Source organism: Solea senegalensis, linkage group LG2 (genome assembly GCF_019176455.1).
Source record: "Solea senegalensis isolate Sse05_10M linkage group LG2, IFAPA_SoseM_1, whole genome shotgun sequence".
In the NCBI taxonomy this organism is placed as follows: Eukaryota; Metazoa; Chordata; class Actinopteri; order Pleuronectiformes; family Soleidae; genus Solea; species Solea senegalensis.
Window position 1 is genome coordinate 20,117,608 of NC_058022.1, and position 19,994 is coordinate 20,137,601.

General features: G+C 40.2%; 1 protein-coding gene across 4 annotated transcripts in view; it reads left to right on the forward strand.

Annotated features, from left to right (window-relative positions):
* Positions 1 to 4,224: 4,224 nt before the first annotated feature.
* The window catches only part of il1rapl1a (interleukin 1 receptor accessory protein-like 1a), a 174,166-nt gene continuing 158,396 nt past the window's right edge, over positions 4,225 to 19,994 (forward strand). For all 4 annotated transcript variants that reach the window (XM_044019149.1, XM_044019151.1, XM_044019150.1 and 1 more), the window contains exon 1: positions 4,225 to 5,015. The gene's annotated coding sequence lies outside the window, so the exon portion shown is untranslated. The remainder of the gene's footprint in view (positions 5,016 to 19,994) is intronic.

The following is a 19,994-nucleotide window of genomic DNA, read 5'->3' on the forward strand; positions in this document are numbered from 1 at the left end:
CTGCAAAGGCAAGAGTTTCTTTTATCAATATTTACTCATGATTAAATGCATGTATACACGTTTTTTTTTTTTATACACATCAATTTCTAATTGTCTGTATTACCAATGTAAAGCGGCTCTGACCAGTGTATCTTGCTTGGGAATTAAATGTACTTTCTTTAATTATTTCAGATCTAAAGAAGTGTAATAAGTCTGCGGTGACACAATGTCTACTTTTGTAAACGCAATAGCATTTTACTTTGCAGGAGTTCCGATTTGGTCACCTTCTCTGTTTCACACAGGCTGTGTATTAGGGTTGGGGAGAGGAGTGAACTAAACAAATGTTAACATTCGATCACAAAGATACAGGCAGGTCTCTCCTGAGCTTCAGCTTCATTCATTTATTTATTTATTTATTTATTTCACTGCCTGATTAAACGATTGATCTTTTTCCCAGAGTCATTGTATTCAAGTTTTTTTTGTTGTTGTTGTTGTTGCATATGCCACACAACAATCAACTGTTTTTAAAAGTGTGACACTGAGCGATTCAGAGACTCTCCTTGTGTGAACAATGTGGTGTGTGAGATGCTACATACTAATTGATTAATTGATTGCAATAAACGTGGTACTCATATACCCATAGCTGTCATTTCAATTGTTATCCAACAGGCTGTGATCTTTAAGGTTACGATGAAGGATATGATGAACTGATTGTCCAAGAACAGATTTGTTAAAACCAGTGTTAAGCAGAACATAAGTTTTTATTGTTTTCTGCCAAAGAAATGAGAGGAAATAAAAGATTATGTAGGCCTGTTATAACAAGTCTAATGGACAATAAAGAGGGAAAAATATAAACACATAGACAGCTAGTTATTTATATATATGGTACTATTTACAGATTCATATGCTCTAATGTTTTTTTTATTCTATATGACGCTGAAAACTAGTTTGAGTTGGGTTTTCGTCTTGTCCTGATTTTAGTTCAAACTCCCAAGTAAAAATAATTGATTGTGTCACATGTTGAGCAAAGCGGGACCCAAAATCAGGGCAGGGTAATTGCAAAATCCAGTCTTTAATAGAAATCTACAGATTGCAGAACAGCAAGTTTTATCAGGAAGCTGCGAAGTCATGCCAGACAGTGAGTTTTCAGCAGGCATTTTGGAGGGTAAGGACCACATTTGCACCTATCAGGATGTTAACAGCTAAGTAGTTTTATTAATTGTACTCCAACTGGCTAATTATAAGAGTGGCTCTCTCTGAAATTCTAATCATGGCTCAGAATACAGGAGAAAATGGGTGTGGTTTCATAAGTAGGGGACAGATGCAGAACAACTATCAAAGCTGTGGCTCTTGTGTTTTGTTGGGGGGGTTAAACAATGTGATGCCTCAGACTGGAGGGAACTGCTTTATTTGCCCGAATTACATTGTATCAGGGAGCATGATCAAAAAAGCAATGAATATAAAACGTCTGATGCTTTTCCTTGATAGAAGCGAAGATTGGGACTTTCTTTTAATTTAATTTTAGAGAGATAAACCCACGAAACAGTCATCAACACTCACTTTTAAGTATTGTCTCTCGCAAAAATGAAAATAAAGCCTTATTTTGTTTACCACCTTTGTGTTCTGTGTCTGAGCCTCCTTTCCAGTAAGATGTCTTGTGCTGGACAAAGCAGCAATGAGTTCATAATGCTGCCCCCTGAGGTCATGGTACTTAACATTAACCTTTTTTTTTTTTAATAATAGAGGCAGCAATGGGCCAGTCAAACACTAAACAAAAAAAGGTAATATTTATGCTTTAATAGAAGTATTTTCACTGGGATCATCTAGGGCTTTAGTCTCCCACATTGTAAAATAAATACACACATGAATCAGAGAAATTTCATTGCCTGCCACATTAACTGAACTAAAAGTCTATACAATATATCTTTTTAATTTAAATCTAAGCATCACAGATCTTATAAGAACAGCCTGGGCTGAGCATGAGCAGCAGCAGGTTCTGTTGGCTGTGACAGGGGGCAGCACAAGGCCGGAAAACCAACTGGCTAAAGCAGACCATTTCCCAGGAAACCCAGGTCCCCATGGAGCCCAAAAGAGATCATTTTCCCCACTGACAATAACTGTTCCTTTATCCTGTTCATTTGTAGCTCTCAGAAGACCATAAGTGCATTTATTATTTGGAAGATGTTTTGAAGTATTTTGGTTCACATTTCTTTTATAGTTTTCGTTCAGTGTTTTTAACGTCTTAGTACATTTTGGTTCAACTCCAACACTCATGAAACCTTCAGTGGAAAAAGCCTCATTAAAAAGTGCAAATCCATATTGTTTTTGTTGTCGAAAGCATCAGATACTGAGTATAGTATTTACATTTGAGAAGTTTGCTCATGAGAGGTTGTTTGCATTTATCCTAATGCGTGTTGCCATATCTGTAGTTAACCTTCACACACCGTGTTGTGGTCTTCTTATATAAACAGCTCAAATGGTGCCTCTGTTTGTTTCTAGAACTTGCACAGCATGACAGTTTGAGGCCATTTTTGCTTGCTTAAAAAATCTTGACAATTGTATAAACAGGTCAATCAGACATGATAGGCCTGTTTACTGTATTCTGTTTGCACAGCGGTGCTTAGTTAACACTGCTGACAGAAAGTCTTAAGGGCCGTTCAAATGCAGCATCTTTTGCATGAACAAATAAATAAAGGTATGAGTCAGATTCATGCACAAACAAGAACCCTGCCCTTGCAATGTGCGTTGGTTGCAATGTTTGCATCTCACCTGGCACTCGACATTACTTGAAATGCAATAAGTGCTTTTAGCATGTCCTCGAGCCAAAGTACCAAGTCAAACTCTTCTTTGTCAACTCAGCAATAAGCTTTGAACCGCCGTCATCCGCATGTGTGGAAACAACAAGGCTGTTGTTTCCACACATGCCTCAAACAGCAAAGCTGAACTGGGGGAGATGCAGTGCTGATAATCCAGACAGTTTTGGTTTTGATTTAATTCTTTCTTCAAATTACATGTTCATTAATTCAGTCAGGCTGCAGTAACGTTGGTCATATCTCAGCCGCTCCTAGATTCTGGTTGCTTAGTAACAACGGATGCTATAGAAGCGCAACCCTGGTAAAAGCACGTCACGTCCAAACACATCTGGCTTCTTCCATGCATTTTTTTTTAATGCATTTTAAGATGTTGTATGTGAGTGAACTGCCATTTATGTCACATGTGGCTCAGAGTTACGACTAAACATTTGGGGGCCTTGTTACATTGTTCTCGCGGAGCCAACATTATCTAGTTGCACACCTGCCAACAAGATACACAATACAGTGTGATATGTTGCTGCTGTAGCCCTTCTTCTTCAAAGTTGGCCATGTTGTGTGTTCAGAGATATTTACATGCCTTGGTAGTTATGGTTATTTCCTCTCTCTCGATTGGTATTATTATGTCCGTTTACCTACAACCTCTGTCCTCAACAAGGCATTTTCATCCATCACTGGATATTTTCTCTTTTTTGGGACCATTTTCTGTAATCCCTAGAGATGGCTGTGTGTGAAAATCCCAGTAGTTCAGCACTTTCTGAAGTTCATCTGGCACCAACAACCACACCATGTTCAAAGTCACTTAAATCACCCTTTTCCCCTTTCAGGTGCAGTTTCTGGTGCTTGGTTTTAACTTCGTAACTTGCTTAACATGATCATGTTGTACCACAAACAGTCTATACACGACTCGGATATGCTCCTTAACTGCACTGCATTCACAATTATTTTCTTGATTAGTCGATTAGTAGTTTTGTCAATAAAACGTTGGTCAGTGTTTCCCAAACCTTGAAATTCTCGTTTTGTCCACAAACCAGTTTTAAGGATTTCTTTGTTAGATGGAGCAAAGGAACCAGAAAAGTTACCTGGAAAAACACGGAGCTTTTTTTTTATTATTATTAAAACAAAACATTTAAAATTATTAATCATCAAAAAAGCTGACGGTTAATTTAGAAATTGATTAAAACGCGATTGATCGATTGTTTCAACCACAGATTTGAACTTGCCTTGCACTGAAAACTTTTTTTGAAGGACAATCAAAATGAATTCAGTCTGTTATTTCTGAGCCCCTTCCTCATGAGACTGCAGGACATAAGCACTGTGGTTTCAGTCTTGAGCCTGCGCCCCCCTCCATCTCCGCCCTCTCTCTCTCTTTCTCTCTCCCTCTCTCCTCCGACAAGTGAGGACTAATTGTTTCTTTCATTTCAGCGCTGCAGCTTTGGTTTGAGTTATAGGTGTCTGTCGGAATGCAACCCCCCTCCATCCATTTCACCGTTAAATCGATGGAAATGGCAGAGTGCAGGTGCAGCCGCGGTGTGTGCGTTGGAGCCGGCGGGGGACGGTGTGTGGTGCACTAGGACCGGGGAGAGATCCCTCTCTCCTCGTCGTGTGCAGTGCAACTACGGAGCAGAGCTGTGGAGGAAACCCCCATCGGATCTGACCATCATATCCATACATTTCGTTTTTCCCCATCTCCGCCGCGACGCGGCTGAGTGCAGAGGATCACACCAACCAGTGCACCTGGGATGCTGAAGCCCCCCAGGATTGGATAAGTCATGAAGATCGATTTGCCCAAAAGTCAGCTGTGATTTTGTTTTTTTAATCTTCATTTTTTATTTATTTAATTTGTTTTGTAAGGGGGACGACCACTTTGCAGCTTTGCTCTCATTCCTTTTCATTTTGTTGGTTGTAGTAGTGTTTTTTTTCCCCTTATTTTCTCCTCCATATCTACCCATGATCGTTTTATTCCAGGCGCGCAAAGTCTCCTCTGCGTAGGAGAGCGCTTGTTGGCGCACTTCTTTCCCCCAAAAGACAAGATTTCGATTATTCCGTTTGGATTTTAAACCGCACGGTTGGCTGAATGGGTGACGCCGCTGAGACACAGACTGTATCTGGCTTGCACCCATTTTATGGAAACGTGTTTTCTCCACTGACGTGGAGTTGTGATGCCCAAAGCCTTCCCCACTGACTAACAAGCGGCGTTGTACCATTTTGGAATCGAGTTGAAAGGTAGGCCAGTTTTTCTCTTGGCACAGCGACTTGGCACGGCTCCCCACACACACACCATTTGATAAAGTTCGTAGACCTTCATTTCACTGGTTCTTCGGTTGTTCTTCGGCAGTGGGTCACCTTTGACTGTGGGTTTCTGTCACAGTTATTCTTGTATAAAAAGGATGTTACACTCAGCAGCTGAAGAAAAGAAAAAAAAACATGCTTTAATGAGAAGTTCAGCACCTGTCACTGTTGCAGCAATGAGACTGGCAATTATATGCTAAATAATCATTTGTATGTATTCTACGTGCAGCAGGATGAGAGGGAATACACCACAGAGTCCCTGATTTAAATATTTGGTTTGCGATGTGTTTGAGATCAGTGAATAAGAAGAAGAAGAAGAAGTAGAAGTAGCAGAAGATGATGAAGAAGAAGAAGAAGAAGAAGAAGAAGAAGAAGAAGAATTAGAAGAAGCCATCTGCAGTGCAGTCTCACACACCGGCCCACGGGGCTCACTGAAGCTCAGTGTGGGGAGACTCTACAGCCCAGATAAAGGTGTAAACGAAGCAGCAGCTTTTCTTGAACACACTCATTATTATATGGTACAATCCTTGTTGTATGTACCAGGGACAAATCCGCTACTGCTGGTGATGCTGAGGTTGCGTTTAACATTAAAATAGTCTCAAAGTTCAATATCTGTGCCACAAAAATAACTTGCGTCTAAAAACCCGATTTGGGGGAAGTGAAAAGGGCTTTTTCTGGGTAAAGATTTGGTTTTAGTAATAAGTATAATAATATAATATAATAATTTTATAATTAATTTAGTATAATTAGGTTTATGTTAGGGTTAGAGTATGGGATCTAGTTTTATGGACTAGGTTTGGTCTGTGAGTGTCCTCACTAAGATAGCTGTACAAGAACTTGCGTGTTACTATTTGCTCACTAAAGTGCCTTCAGAAAATGTGTGTTGTGATTTGTGTGCGTGTGTGTGTCACGCACTAAAACACACACACACACACACACATACGGTTGCACGTGAGATAGTGCGTCACAACGGAGACACAAACGCCAAATGTCGCGTTCATCTCGCGCACGCACGCACGCACGCAGTCGTTTCTTTTATGGCTCATCTGTAACATTTGGCTAGTTTAAGTGCAGGTTGTTAGAGTGACAGCTCTGTGCCTCTAACAGGGTATACGTCTGTTCACCAGTCCGACCTGTACTGTACGAGTCCCCCCCCCCAAGGACCGACAGCGCTGTCCCTTGGGTGGAACCGTGCGAATAGTGACGCATGACGCATGTGTCTGACTGATGATTGATGATGATCCTATTTGTGGAAGTGACCGTGGATCAGAAATGCAGGAGCACTTTCAGGGGATGTACTCTTTAGTGGAACTGGAAACCCCGTGGAATGTCTAATATTATTGTTGTTGTTGTTGTTGTTGTTGACCCCAATTGATTTTGAAGAGAGATTGTCGTTTGGTCAGTGACCTTTGGGCTCATCTTCTATGTGTGCTTGCCTTGTGACTTTTGCTTTCTCTATCTCGCTCTCTCAGGCTCTCACACACACACTCACACACACACAAATACCAAGTGCAATATCCAAATCAAAAGACACTGCAGTTATTAAGATAAAATGGGACAAAACAGCATGGATGTCTGCAGTGCTGCAGGAATTCATTGGCCCAAAATATTGCTCTCCTGACAGATGCCAAAATATTTGAAAGTCATAATCATAGAGTATATCAGAGTTAAATGCAAAAAAAATAAAAATCACTCATATCAATCTGATTGTAACAACATCTATCAGGATAAAAGCAATGCAATATTTGGACCGTACATTGCAGCTCGAACACACACACACACACACACACACAGACAGACAGACAGGTTTCCAAAGCTTTCCTCTGCTAACTCCAAGATTTAACCAAAAACTTCTGCCTCGTTAGAACCAGGCTCTGGTAGCAAAACGGACTATACTGGTCCTGATAAGGTCAGTGTTTATATGAGAAAATGTCATAGAGAAGAAGAAAAACAAAAGGAGGTATTGTACAACAAACAAAACACAATCTTTCATCTGAGGAACAAGGCTTTTGAGCCAGTGGATTTCTGCTATTTCTTTGTAATGCTGTTTTGTCACACATGTATATCTTTATCATATTATAATGCCTATTCATTTGAAAATTGTACATCGTCATGCTGTAGTTTTGAATATTTAAAAATTAACCGTGCAGCCCTTTAAAGAGGTAACAGAAGCAAGTGCACACACCAAGTGGCAACCAGTCATGACATCACCCATACAAATTTGAACTCCTGTTTAGAAGCCTGCAGAATTGGATTTGCTCGAAGCTGTGTCGCCTTTCTGCAACCAAAAGTTAAGAGGCATTGCCTGCAAGCATCTATTTGACTTATCCAGCTGTGTCCAATCACAAGTTCTGTACGTTATTGTCCATTTTCCTTTAAATGGAAACACTGACATCATGACACATCTGCCAATGAATAAGAAAGTAATGTTTAAGACCATTAACGCCTCAGAAAAAAAAAACATATTTTATAAATAAAGTGAGAATTAGAATTAGAATTAGTGATAGACACCCATTCAAGTGGCGTTCTTTTTGCAACCAGCGGAGTTGCCCTCTGTGGATGTACAATATCTTTGGACTTCCGTATTGACTTCACTTGGGAAACTGATGGATTCACACATGCAGAGACAGACCTCCCCTTTCTATCTGTCTCTTTTTATGCTGCTTAAAACTCAGTGACAAATGCTGTCTTGCTGGCTGCTCAATGGACTTGGAGATAAAGCACAAAAGTTTGGACCTAAACACTGTCACTCCATGTAAAGTTTGTGTTTGTTATGTTATGACGTGATTTGCATCGATGTGCTCTGGCGGAGACAATGTGTCAGAGGCCATTTGGAGTTGAGCCACATCTTCAGTTCACATTGTTAACCAATAGAAAGTAATGTCGGAAAATGTCTCCCTGTCAGTCTGGTTCTTCCGTGTAACTTTTATGAGCACAGAGCCCCACATTAATGAATTTGTAAAGTCACTTCTGTCTGATGTTCCAATGTGCAGCAGATAAAAGTGGCAGGGCCATCGCCACTGCCAGCAGCACCTCCTCATCGGCGAGATGACAGGAACTGTCTGTGGTGCTGAAACAGACAGCTCCTTTGTTCAACTCAGGGCTGATTTTCTAAGTGGAAATGTTGGGTGGCTTCAGAAACTCTGTGGTACTTTTTATTTTTAAATATTTGAGCATGTTCTGAGACTTATATAAGTTGGTTTGAGTATCCACTAGTAAGCATTACAGGGCTTTTATAATAGAGGCCAACTGTTTTGCCTTTTCATAGCATACATTTAATAACATAATCCTGTCAGAACATGGAAGTGATTGTCATTCTAATGCACATTATGACACATTGAATGATGACAGATGTGTGATGTACATATAGTGTAGATGTGCTTTATAATTGTGTGTGAATAGGTGGTCATCAAGACTAGAAAAGTGCTACGTAAGTCCAGATGACTTATTGAGTGGTGATAAAATCCATTTCAGGTTTTTGCTTGGCTTTTGTAAAAATGGTGTATAGCAAAAATATCATACAGTTTATGTGAAAGAACCCCCTTATTTTTGCACATTTAATATGATGACATACAGAGGCAAAAGCAAAATTGCAATAGTGAAGCAAGAAGGATGTTAACTGATTGGGTATGACTGAAAACACAATTTTAGAAGTGATTTTTCCTGTTTAGCATTTTGGCAGGATAAGCAAATTTTGCTCCCAACTGGCCCTGCAGGTCTGATAGTATTGCGTGACAGAGCCTGTTTTCAGATGAAATATGTAGCATACCAATAATGTCACAAATAGGGTTGTCATGATCACGAATATAAGTAAAAGTTGGAAATGAAGTTTGTGTTCCCCATGAGTTTTAACCACGATGTGTAAGCTATATTATACACATGTAGCATAGCATAGGGCATGCATCGTAAGGATGTTGATATAACTACATAAAACAATTCTGTTAACACAGGCAACTCTTCCATCCTCATTTGGAGTGAAATGTCCTCAAAATTCAACTCACGATTGTGGCATCAGACGTGCAACCTTATTCGGTGGTGGAAAACCCTGGATTTAAACATTCACTACATTCATAAGGCCTTAGTGTGGTGCATTGAAAAAAATGATGGACATTATATCAGTCATGCCAAACTGGGAATTAAAAAATGGAATTAGATATCATGACATAAAACCAATGATCCAAGGATAAACTAGACGGGTCTAAAAATGGCAGCCCTATCTGCTATAAAAAAAGGGGAAAAAAAGATTGAGAACCGTATCAAATTATGACCTTAAAATCGAAAGTAAAATCGAATCAAGGATTTGGAGAATTGTGACAGCCCTAGTCGCAAACAGATGCAGAATAATAACGTACAAAACAACAAAACACAATGCATCTTTAAGAACAGCCACACGCTTACTACATTAATATGTTTGTGTGTGCATGTGTTTAAAATATCTTTTTATAATAATGTGCCATATTCCTGGTTCACTAAGCTGCTCAGTGTCCCATCGGACCACAGTGGGGAAATTTGTTTGCATGGTAATAGTTATTTAGTAAGAATAAGAAAAGTGCTGGTGGAGTCTTCCTGGTCCTCCCTGGACTGGTCCTCTGTTGGTGATGAATGATGTGTGTCTCCTCCCCACCAACTTTGATTGAATTAGGCCACCCTGCAGACCTATTGCTTTCCCGAGGAGCACTCGAAGGCGATCCTGCGGTGAAGTGTATCAATAAGCGGGTGGATGGAGTGTATGTGGTAGTGTTGCCGCGGGCAGACAGCCGGTGATAAGGATGGGGAACACGCTTAGGGAAAGTCCCGCTGGTCACACAGCAGATTGAGAGCCCTTGGTGCTAGCGTCTGTCGGTCCCTGCAGTGGGGGAAGAAAGAGAGGAGTGGAGCCAGACAGAGCTGACCCAGAACCACACACTGGGCCAACTTCAGGACAGATTTGCTACTGAATCCATTTAAATTCTAGCTGTTATTTTCCTTTTATTGCCAGGAGCTTTTCACATCATAATGGCTCCGTGTACCACAAGCCCTTGCTGTTAAGTTATTTGGTGATTTATTAAAACTGTGATCAGGTGATGGAAGAGGTTGTTCTCAAAAGAAGCTTCCACTGAGGTGGATGTTTTGATGGCTTTGTTTTGAAGGCTGGTTGCTTTGACGTGGACCCCCCCATGAGGCAACTGGCAGCTGAGCTCCCACTGTGACAGATTGATATTTGTAATTTAAGGGAAGATGTCACACAGCATCCTCCAGATGGAGAGTGGCACACAGTCAATTGAACATGGTTTGTTTAGAAATAATCATTTTGATGTGGGAGCTGAGGATGCATTTGAAGCGTTTTGGCTCAAAGGTTCAAAATGTTCAGTTGTGCACAGATGCATACAGCCATGTCATAATAACATGCAGATGTCGAATATAAAGTGGTGTACGGGAATAGACGCTTTGAGTCTGCATTTGATGAAGCCCCTTGGATTACAGAAAGGACAGATCAGTGAGTTGTGTCCCTGTTGGAGAAAAATGTTGAGGATAGGTTGTGTGTGGTTGAAAGCTAATTCATTCATTCATTCAATGGTACACACATGTGCACACACATTCATTTGCACACACATTCATACACTCATGCACATTGTTTTCCTCACAGAGGGAGTGGAATTGATATTTTGTGGAGGGTCATTTTTTAAAAGACCATGTCCTCCCTGTCACATTGATTGACAATAAAGAAACAATAAACAGCACAGAGAGAATCCCACTTGATTAACTGCCCTTTAAAAGAACCAAACATGGGCAATAAATCAGGTGTGCAGCTCACAAATTAGGATGATGGCATTTAGATGCAGGTTTGAAGACCTTGAAGCTTTGACTCTTCAGACAGTTGTGCTTATGCAGTGGGTCAAAGATATGGTTAAGTCATCTGATGCTGCAAGAGCAGGTGTTTACAGTTGTGTACTGGTTTTAGTTTAATTAACACAGTTATTGTAGGCCAACTCAATTATGTGTCAATATGTCCCAATCCAATGGACACATCCTTCAGAGGTTGCATGTGAAGACTGAAACAGACCACATTTCAAAGGCTCCTTCAAAAGTGGCAGACAAATGTGTCCTTCTGTTCCGGAGCAACACAGGATGGATCTCCTCTTGATTTAACCTATGCCAGGAATGATTGCAAACCAGGGTCCAGGGAAGTTATCAAGCCAACTATGTAGTCAACTGAATTGCTGCACTTGCTTAAAAGTGGCTAATGATGGGTTAGGGTTAGTGACACACATACAGGGAATGTTCTGTAGATTTTGTTATAATACTGATTTAGTTATTTCAGTGTTGCACATATGGACAGAAGAAGAGAGAGAGGAAGAGAGAGAGCCTACACACACACACACACACACAAACAGATACATTTTTATATGAGAATGGGTTGGTTTGTGAGCACACTCATGCACACTCAGATATAAAGCATTCTATATCTCATAACCTTCACCTTAACCACCACAACTAAATGTGTTACCCTAACCCTTAACCAAACTGAAACATAAACTTAATTCTAAAACGGAGCCTAACCATTAAAGCTTTAATCTGGAGAAAGTTATTTAAAGTTTTGAGGACAGGCCAAAATGTGTTTACTTCCTATATACATACACAGTTACACACATGTTCGCACAACTGTTTTTGTTGAGACACAGCGTTGACATTTGGACATCCTAAAAAACCTTAACACGTAACCACAACCTGTAAACCCCAACCTTAACCTAACCACAAATCAAATAATCACCCTAAATGTAACCATTTCCTCATTAGTACTAGGTTTGGGTGTCCATGAGGATTAATGATCTTTACAAGATCAGTGTTTATGTCATGTATTGTACACTCTGTTTCCTTGCTGTGTCTTAACAAATGGTACGACATAAAAAAGATTCAACCTTTCTTAGCAGGTCAGAATTATACACTGTGTTTTCAGAGGAGCCACTGCAGACTGCTCAAACATAAAGTCACGTCAACTTATGAATAAAGTGAGGTTTGTACAGATAATTTGCCAGTGAAGAAGTTAAAGACAAGATACTGCAGCGTACTGGACAATGATAAACTTTCTTTATACTTTTTACAACTTCTCTCTCTCTGCTCTAAACTTTTACCTATAGCACCCTCTCTGTAAACTTCACTCAATTATTTAACTATACGCTGACAGTATTCAATGTGTTGAACAAAATCAGGCCTGTCACAGTTACTTTCATGAGCTTGTACTTTTAATTTAGTCTGTTGAAAGCGTAACATGTCGGCAGCTAATGCCAGTTAGATTAAAGTGGTCTTGATTTTTATTTTAACTAGAAATTACTGGCCATGGTGTTGACATTGATGCTGAGCTATTCTGCAATATAGCAAGTGTGTCTTAATCATTGAGACATGGAGGAAGACACGGAATTGCAAAAAGAGAGAAAAGCAGATCAAAGTTGAAGAAAGGTGAAACAAAGTTGTATAGAAAGGAGGTGGGCTGGGTGGAGTGTGGCGAGGGCGAGGCGGAGATGAGAGGATTAGGAAATGTAATAAACTGAAAGAAGGAAGGTGCTCAAGCTTGTTTTCATTTGCTGTGCAGCTGGAGCTCTTATTTGCTCCACTGGCTTTGAATCATTCTTTTCAAAAGAGAGAGGGACTTCCATGGATGATAACACAAAGAGGTAGGCATGTTTGCGGGCCATGTGCAATTAAAGCCAGACCCAAGATCCAACAGTTTCCTACCAACTGTCAAAGTTGTTAAACATAACCAAGTATCTACACTAATGGCGACACCCTGAAGAGATTTCCCTTAATCTTTATACCTTTACTACATAGTTAATGTGCAAAACCTATTCCATTGTTAACCACAGTGATGTCAGTAATAATGATGTTTTGTTACCATTGGCATCAGAACAGGAAATCACTTGACTTGCTGTTACTAAAGTCAAATTACTAATATAACCAAACGTGAATGTTAGTTTGACATTTTGAGTGTTAAATTGTTGCTTAAAGTGTAATTAAACTCCTTACCCACTTTTTTAAGGTAAAAACGGTATATATGGATATCTAATTGTGTTAACTGCTGATTCAGGCTCTAGAAGATGTAATAAAAGTCATCAACTGCCTCTCTGGTCAAACACCAGCTAATGCATTCAAAGTTTTCCATTGGCTTTCCTAGCCCACATTTGTGTCACAGAGTCTTGTGTCTCATTCAAACAGCGCACGGTCATTGTCCTAGACTCCTCCCCCTTTTATAAACTCCATAGCTGTCGTTTCATTGCCTTTCCCTATACCTCTACGCTGCGTGAAGTGCGGTGTGAGCTATTGACAGACTTCTCTCACTGAGCACCTCACACAGCTGCAACTTATGTCCGAATTCACTACCAGTGTCCTCCTTTTCTCACTCAGCTGTTTTTCATAATCAGGCACAGGGCAGAGTTAGCTCAGAAGAGGGAGTTTAGCTAACCAAACCCTTTATTATAGAGGTGACTGATAAAAATACTCATAGGACTAGTTCTTGTTGTATTCACTAAAGGTTATGGAAGACACTGATATTTGAGGATGTGCTGCCAAAATTGATGCAGATCAGGAAATGCTTTTATAAGGTAATAACAAATTACATATTTTGTAATGTTTCCAGAAAATGTTGTGTAAGTAAAGTGACCGTCAAGCCCATAAGGAGAAAAAACATGCTGGACATTGTTGATTAGTTCTCTCATAATCATTCTGGTAAAGGAACAAAGCTTAATAGATCTTACTTGTAGTCTTATTCTTATCGGTTTTTGGCCTTCTCATAAAGCAGCGAGGCTAGACCACATCAGCAGTAATAGAATCATTGTCTCAGCTGTCACTTTGCATTGGTTTTATGAAAATCCTGCCACGGTCCTGTGGGTAAGCATGTAAGAAATGAGATATGAATAGTTTGCCTGTTCAATACACACAGATGTGGGAGGTGCAGTCATGTAAAATGGTGCACCACTGTCTTTCTCTTCGCTTTTCTTCTCCGTGTGACATGAACACGGTTTAGGCCCGGGTAATTGCCTTGTCTTACAGTATGAAATTGCATTTAAAGGTATAATTTAATCATTCCTATGTTTTTGTAAAATTGGTGTGGAAAGTGAATCACCGCCGTGGCATTCCTCAGAGACGTCGATGTAGAACACCTCAGAGCTGGCAGTAACTCGTAAGACAGTTGTCAGAAATATCAAGACCAGATTTGCTCACAACAGTGAAATTGTAAACTGTGATCTCTCGGTGGACTCAACCAAAAAAACAGAGTGTGAGGAGTGACTCTATCTCAGAATCCTGTTGCTTAACTCGCCAACTTGTCTTTGAAATCCACTCAGATTGGCCCTGCTCTGCGCTATGAAGAAGGAAAGACAGACAAGGTCATATGGGAACTGGCTTGGGAGGAAACATAACAAAGAGACAAAGAGAAGCAGTAAGAGTACAATAGAACGAGAGGATTTTCTACTGTTTCCTAAAGCTAAAACACTCTGCCCAGTGATTTTGTCAGCTGCACTGGTCTGTGTTATGGTGCAATGAGTCTCCGGGGAGTAGTGGATGCGATAAATATTGTGCTGTGTTGAACGACCGTGTCTGATGCAGGCTCACGTTGTGTTCAGGATGATGGTTGTTAAGGCTATTTGTCCATAATGAGCTGGTTCATGTCGCAGCCAAATGATAAAGTCAAGGAGTTTGGTTAGAGGGACACACCCCAAAAGAAGTTAGGAACATCAGATGGCTTCCTTGTTTGTAGATTAGCTAATAAATAAGCACTGACATGCTACTGGGCTGACTCACATCTCATTCATTTTGGATGGAGCAGCATCAAGGATTGCCAAACTGTATTCTGGGTCCGTGGCTTTGCTTTGCATTGTGTGCATCAGAAGTTGAAATGTTCAACATCCTATGCAGCTGCCTGAGCTACAAATATCCCAACATAGGCACTAGCCAATCAAATGACTTTTACGCATTTTGCTCAAATGCTTCAGAGCCCAAACTGTGCTCTTGAATAAGGTTGTGGATGTTTTTTGTCTGACAAAATGCCTTGAACAATAGCAAAGGTGGTGGACATCACATCGCCCTCTCTTTAGCAACTATTGCTACGTAGTTAACCATGACAGACACTGCTCTGCTAACCTGCGATAGCTACCTCCACCACCAAGCAGCCACTGTCAAGTGTTAAAGCGACCCGTGCATGTGAGTCCACCATTAGTGTCTCAGTTTGTTAGAGCTGTGACGTTGCAGTGTGTTTGTCGAAGGTCAGTGACATCTATGTGTCTCTTCATTTTGCATATGCTTGTGTGTGTGTGTGTGTGTGTGTGTGTGTCTGCGTCTGCACACTGATCTGACACACAGGCTCTGTCAGTCCTGTTCTTGGCTCCAGCAGCGATCTGGCACTTCTCCTAGTCCTGCAGCCTCTGCCATGACTCCCCCCTCTCCCTCCCTTTCCCCCACACTTCTCTCTCCTGCTGCCTCTCCTCCTCCTCCTCCACCTCTCATTCTTTTCTCCCTCCATCCGCACACCAGTGCCGATCAGCATGCCCAGGCCTTGCAGGGTGTCAAGGATAAAAACGACTGCAAACTGGACTTTGCATCCAGTATGCCTCCTCATTGCTGGCTCTCTCAATACTTAACTATCATATGACAGTAATATGGTGGTATTATGTACCTACTTATGATGTGCAACACAAAAGATGCTCCACAAAGAGCTGTGGCTGTTCATGGGCATGGATTGCAATTAACAAAGCCCTGTCCACATTATTTAGACCAAACCTTGGATATTGTTACAGCAGGAATAGAAACGTCAACACACATGTGTGCACATGCACCAATTCAGTCTCCTGTTTCTGTTCACACAAATACTATAATAAGATTCCATCTGAGATAACTGGACTGCTCCCTGCAGGCCATTTCCCATCTTTGAGACCCACAGCAGCTGCACTGTACAATGGATACTGAGAACAATCAATGTTTCTTAGTGTGTGTGTGTGTGTGTTTGTGTGTGTACCAGGGATTTTAAATAAAACGTTTGAAACCGCCAGCCAAAGTGCACACTAGATAATAAAGTTTAACAGCCTTCTCTGAAACTTTCCATTGGCCAAAACAGCTTAATTAAAGCGAGCAAGATTGCTTTCAGTGTATCATGTTTCATCATTTCTAAAAAAAAAAGAAAAGAAAAGAAAACCTGTAATATACACTGTTACTGGAACCAGTAACTTCTTCTGTACAAATGTAAGCAAGGCCTACTTGAAACGAAAGTTAGCGAGAACAACAACTATCCATCCGATGCCTTTTATATAATTTATAATCTTAGTTTTTCCTTGAATTTAAAGTGTTTAAAGTATGAGTCCATAATTTCAAATATGAATATATGGATCAGTATGTGGAAAAAAAACATTGTACATAATATATAATAACATCAATATAATGCACATTAATGATGTATGGCAAATGGATTTTCTGAGACTCCAAAAAAGTTTGTGTGAAACAAACACATCACTCTCATAGTCCATATGGATATCGTGCTGTTTCCTCAGTGGGGCTTTACAGTGGAGCATTACACAAGAGGCCACGCTGAGACAAACAGGTGAGCTTGTCAGGTTGAAACACGGGAGTGGGTTGAAGGTCATTGAGATGTGCTTATGGGCTGTAATTCACACACAAGGGAGCAGGCGTGAGATGGATGGTGTAAATAAAAGCAACAGATAACGAGGTGAGCACATGTTGAATTAAACATTCTCAGATTCCCCGTCCTCCCCCAGTCCAGCCCCTTGTCCCAAATGAGTGTGCTGGTATCCACCTCATCTTTGTAATCAGGTTTTTGTTTCCATTGCTCGCTTTGTGTCTTTGTGTGTGTGAGCTTAGGACTTTCAGTTGGCTGTAGATATTGTTTTGCAACACCCACAAGTTGCTCCCATTGGCTCAGTCGCTGATGGAGCCTATATATCTTTCTCTGCCAAACCTGACAGCATCTCAGGCTCTTTGTGGGCAGCAAAGTGTAGGAGAGAAGACGTTTCCATCTCAGTGCAGCTCTGTGATATACTGTCAAGTGTGACCTCGCTGGTGAGTTTCAGTTTGGTTTGTCAGTTTGTGGTGCATGAGTGTTTGCTATGTTTTGGAACAACTTAATTGATTTAACTTAAACTTTGTTTTGTTATTGTAGTGGTTTTGCATAGTAGTAGAAATGTATTACAGAAAAAAAACATTATAATAACCCATTTTCATTGTATGAGCGCTAATAGGTGTGTATGCGCAGCGCTATTCCACTTCCTGCGAGTGTAGTGGGTGTGTCAATATAACGAGATGCGTGATGGCTAATCATTCATCTAATTTAATCATACCTTTAATCATGCTAAGTATGGCATTATTCCACTTACAAAGACTGTCAGTTGCCCATGGTCACTATAAAACCTCATGTAATTAAGTCACGCCTAAAATGTGATTCATGTTATGACATGCCACCATCATAGTTTGACGAGGCAATCAAGGGCGGTGATAACTGTTTAACTTTGGCTTTATCTGTTTAGCTAGCTCATTTGTCAAATATCCTTGTATCACTGACATTTCTTCCTCTTCTTCTTCATGTTATTCTTTCTTTTTCTTCCATTTTCTCCCATTTTACCTGCGACTTGCAAGCTGCTAAAAATGATTAGACTTACATTTTAATAGTATTATGATTTTTGTTTTGCTCAGTAGACACTTAGCAGTATTCTGCAGTTAAATCATTTGTTGGTATCCTTTTTGAATGGTATGATATCTCAGTCAACAATGTGGCAGTTGTGTTTACGAGTCAGTGTAACAAGGAAATAACACAAAAAGGCAAAAACACAAAAATAAAGTAAGAGCACAGAGACTAAATATAGGCGGAAGGCAGATACAATTAAACACAGGTGAAAGACATCAGGGCAGGGTAAGCAATCAACGGAGGGGAAATGGGACAAACACAGGAGACAAACCTAGACAAGGCCCACACTCAGAAGAACTACACAATAAAACAGGAAACTAAGAAGACACAAGGTAAGTAGAGAAAACCAGAAACACAGAACTCAAAGTTACGAGCAATGCAAATATGCGCCCCATCCATTTATACAAAAATGTGGAAACTAAATTAAAGCAGGGTTGGACTGGCCATCGGCCGTATCAGGCAATTGCCCGGCGGGCCGACACACATTTTGGGCCGGCCCGGGGATGTTTAATCAAAATGATAAACTCATCGTTTAATCAAAAACGTAAATAATTTTTAGCGACCGTGATGGTATTTGAAACACGACACGCCGTCCATTGGTTGATTTTCTTGAAGGACATTGGGCTAGTCCAATGAAAGCTCTCCCCTTCCTCCTCAGCCCTCCCCAGGTTATCAAATTCTGCCAATATGAGTTTGACTGGAGTTGGAGAGAAGTGAGTGTCTGACGGAAGTGGATAAAAAGCACTTGCAGGGCGCAGGGAAACAGAGAAAAAAGGCTTAAAAGCCGGCATGTGGACGCAGCAAAATGCGCTAAAATGACAAGTTCCACCTCAGCAGCGGGTGTAGGGCCGTCAATGACATCAGGTGCAGAAGCAGTCACATCGAGTGCAGGGGGAGGAGGAGGAGAGAGACCCAGCAGGGACAGATTGTGGCAATGTGTGTATGTTTCAAATAATGCTATGAGTAGACTTGGTGTCCAGTGTTATTTTAGCTTGCCATAATGTTATAGTGTGCAGGTGTTACAGCTTACAGTTATTATCATATAATATTAGTGAATCATTAAGGTAACCATTAGGGCAGCAACAATTATTCGATTGTTAATTGATGACTAAATGAACTGTCAACTGTTTGGATAATCGATGAATCGGTTTTAGAGGGTTTTCTTAACAATTAATACAAGCTTTGTGATTTTTTAGCTTCTTAAATGTGAATATTTTCGGGTTTCTTGGCTCCATTTGACAAAAAAACAAACAAACAGTAAACTGAAAAGACATTTGAGACATCATGATTTCCAGGTTTGTTTAAACACTGATCGACCTTTTCAACATTTTAACTTTCATGGACAAAAGAATACTCGAGGAAATAATCGACATATTAATCGATTCTAAAAGTAAACTGTATATTTCATCGAACACTGAAAAGACATCTCTCGCTGTGTTTCTTTGACAAACCACTTTCACTTCGAGATAGGAATTGTGACACCGTCATCTCTCCCAAGATGAAAGTCTCCGAGTAGTGAAAGAGTGTATCAATTTTTTGACACGGTTACACTCTCCCATGTAGTGCTACTGCACGTTATTTTAATTGAAACAACACAGAGTACACATATTTCCTCGGGTATGTCATGTGTCTCTGCGTATCGTATAAATAATCACCACCATGGCCAAAATTACCTTTTTTTGGACCCAGTCCAGCCCTGATTTAAATTACTACTAAAAGTTATCTAAAGCTCCATGAGAGTTTAAGTATCAGAGGTCATGACATTTACAAGACTTTGCAGGTAAATGTTTCACTATATTTTATATTATATTATATTATTCACTATAAGTACAGCCTGCATGAGATAACATCGCAGACTTCTCAGTTACATACTAATTACCCTGCACACTGATATTTTAGATGCAGTATATGCGAGGGCTTATGTGTAGAATCTGCTCCAGTTAGATTTTCTAATTTGCGGCTGTAAAACATGAATGACCCAACTTCAGCAGATGTTTATATTAATCCGCTCCCTCAGAAACAGTTAAAGGATACCTTGGCTTGTTCAATTGATTTTCTGTCTATTCTGAAAAAAACTTCAAACCTTAAGGAAATATGTAATATTAAAGGCTGCTACTCTATGACATGACCAGACAAGCAATTTATAATCTATAGCAGAACTATCATTCCATACGGTATGTTTTTACAGAAATGTCTATCTAAAAGTTAATCTTTTATGGACATACTTTATCTCATGATTTCTACGAAAGTGT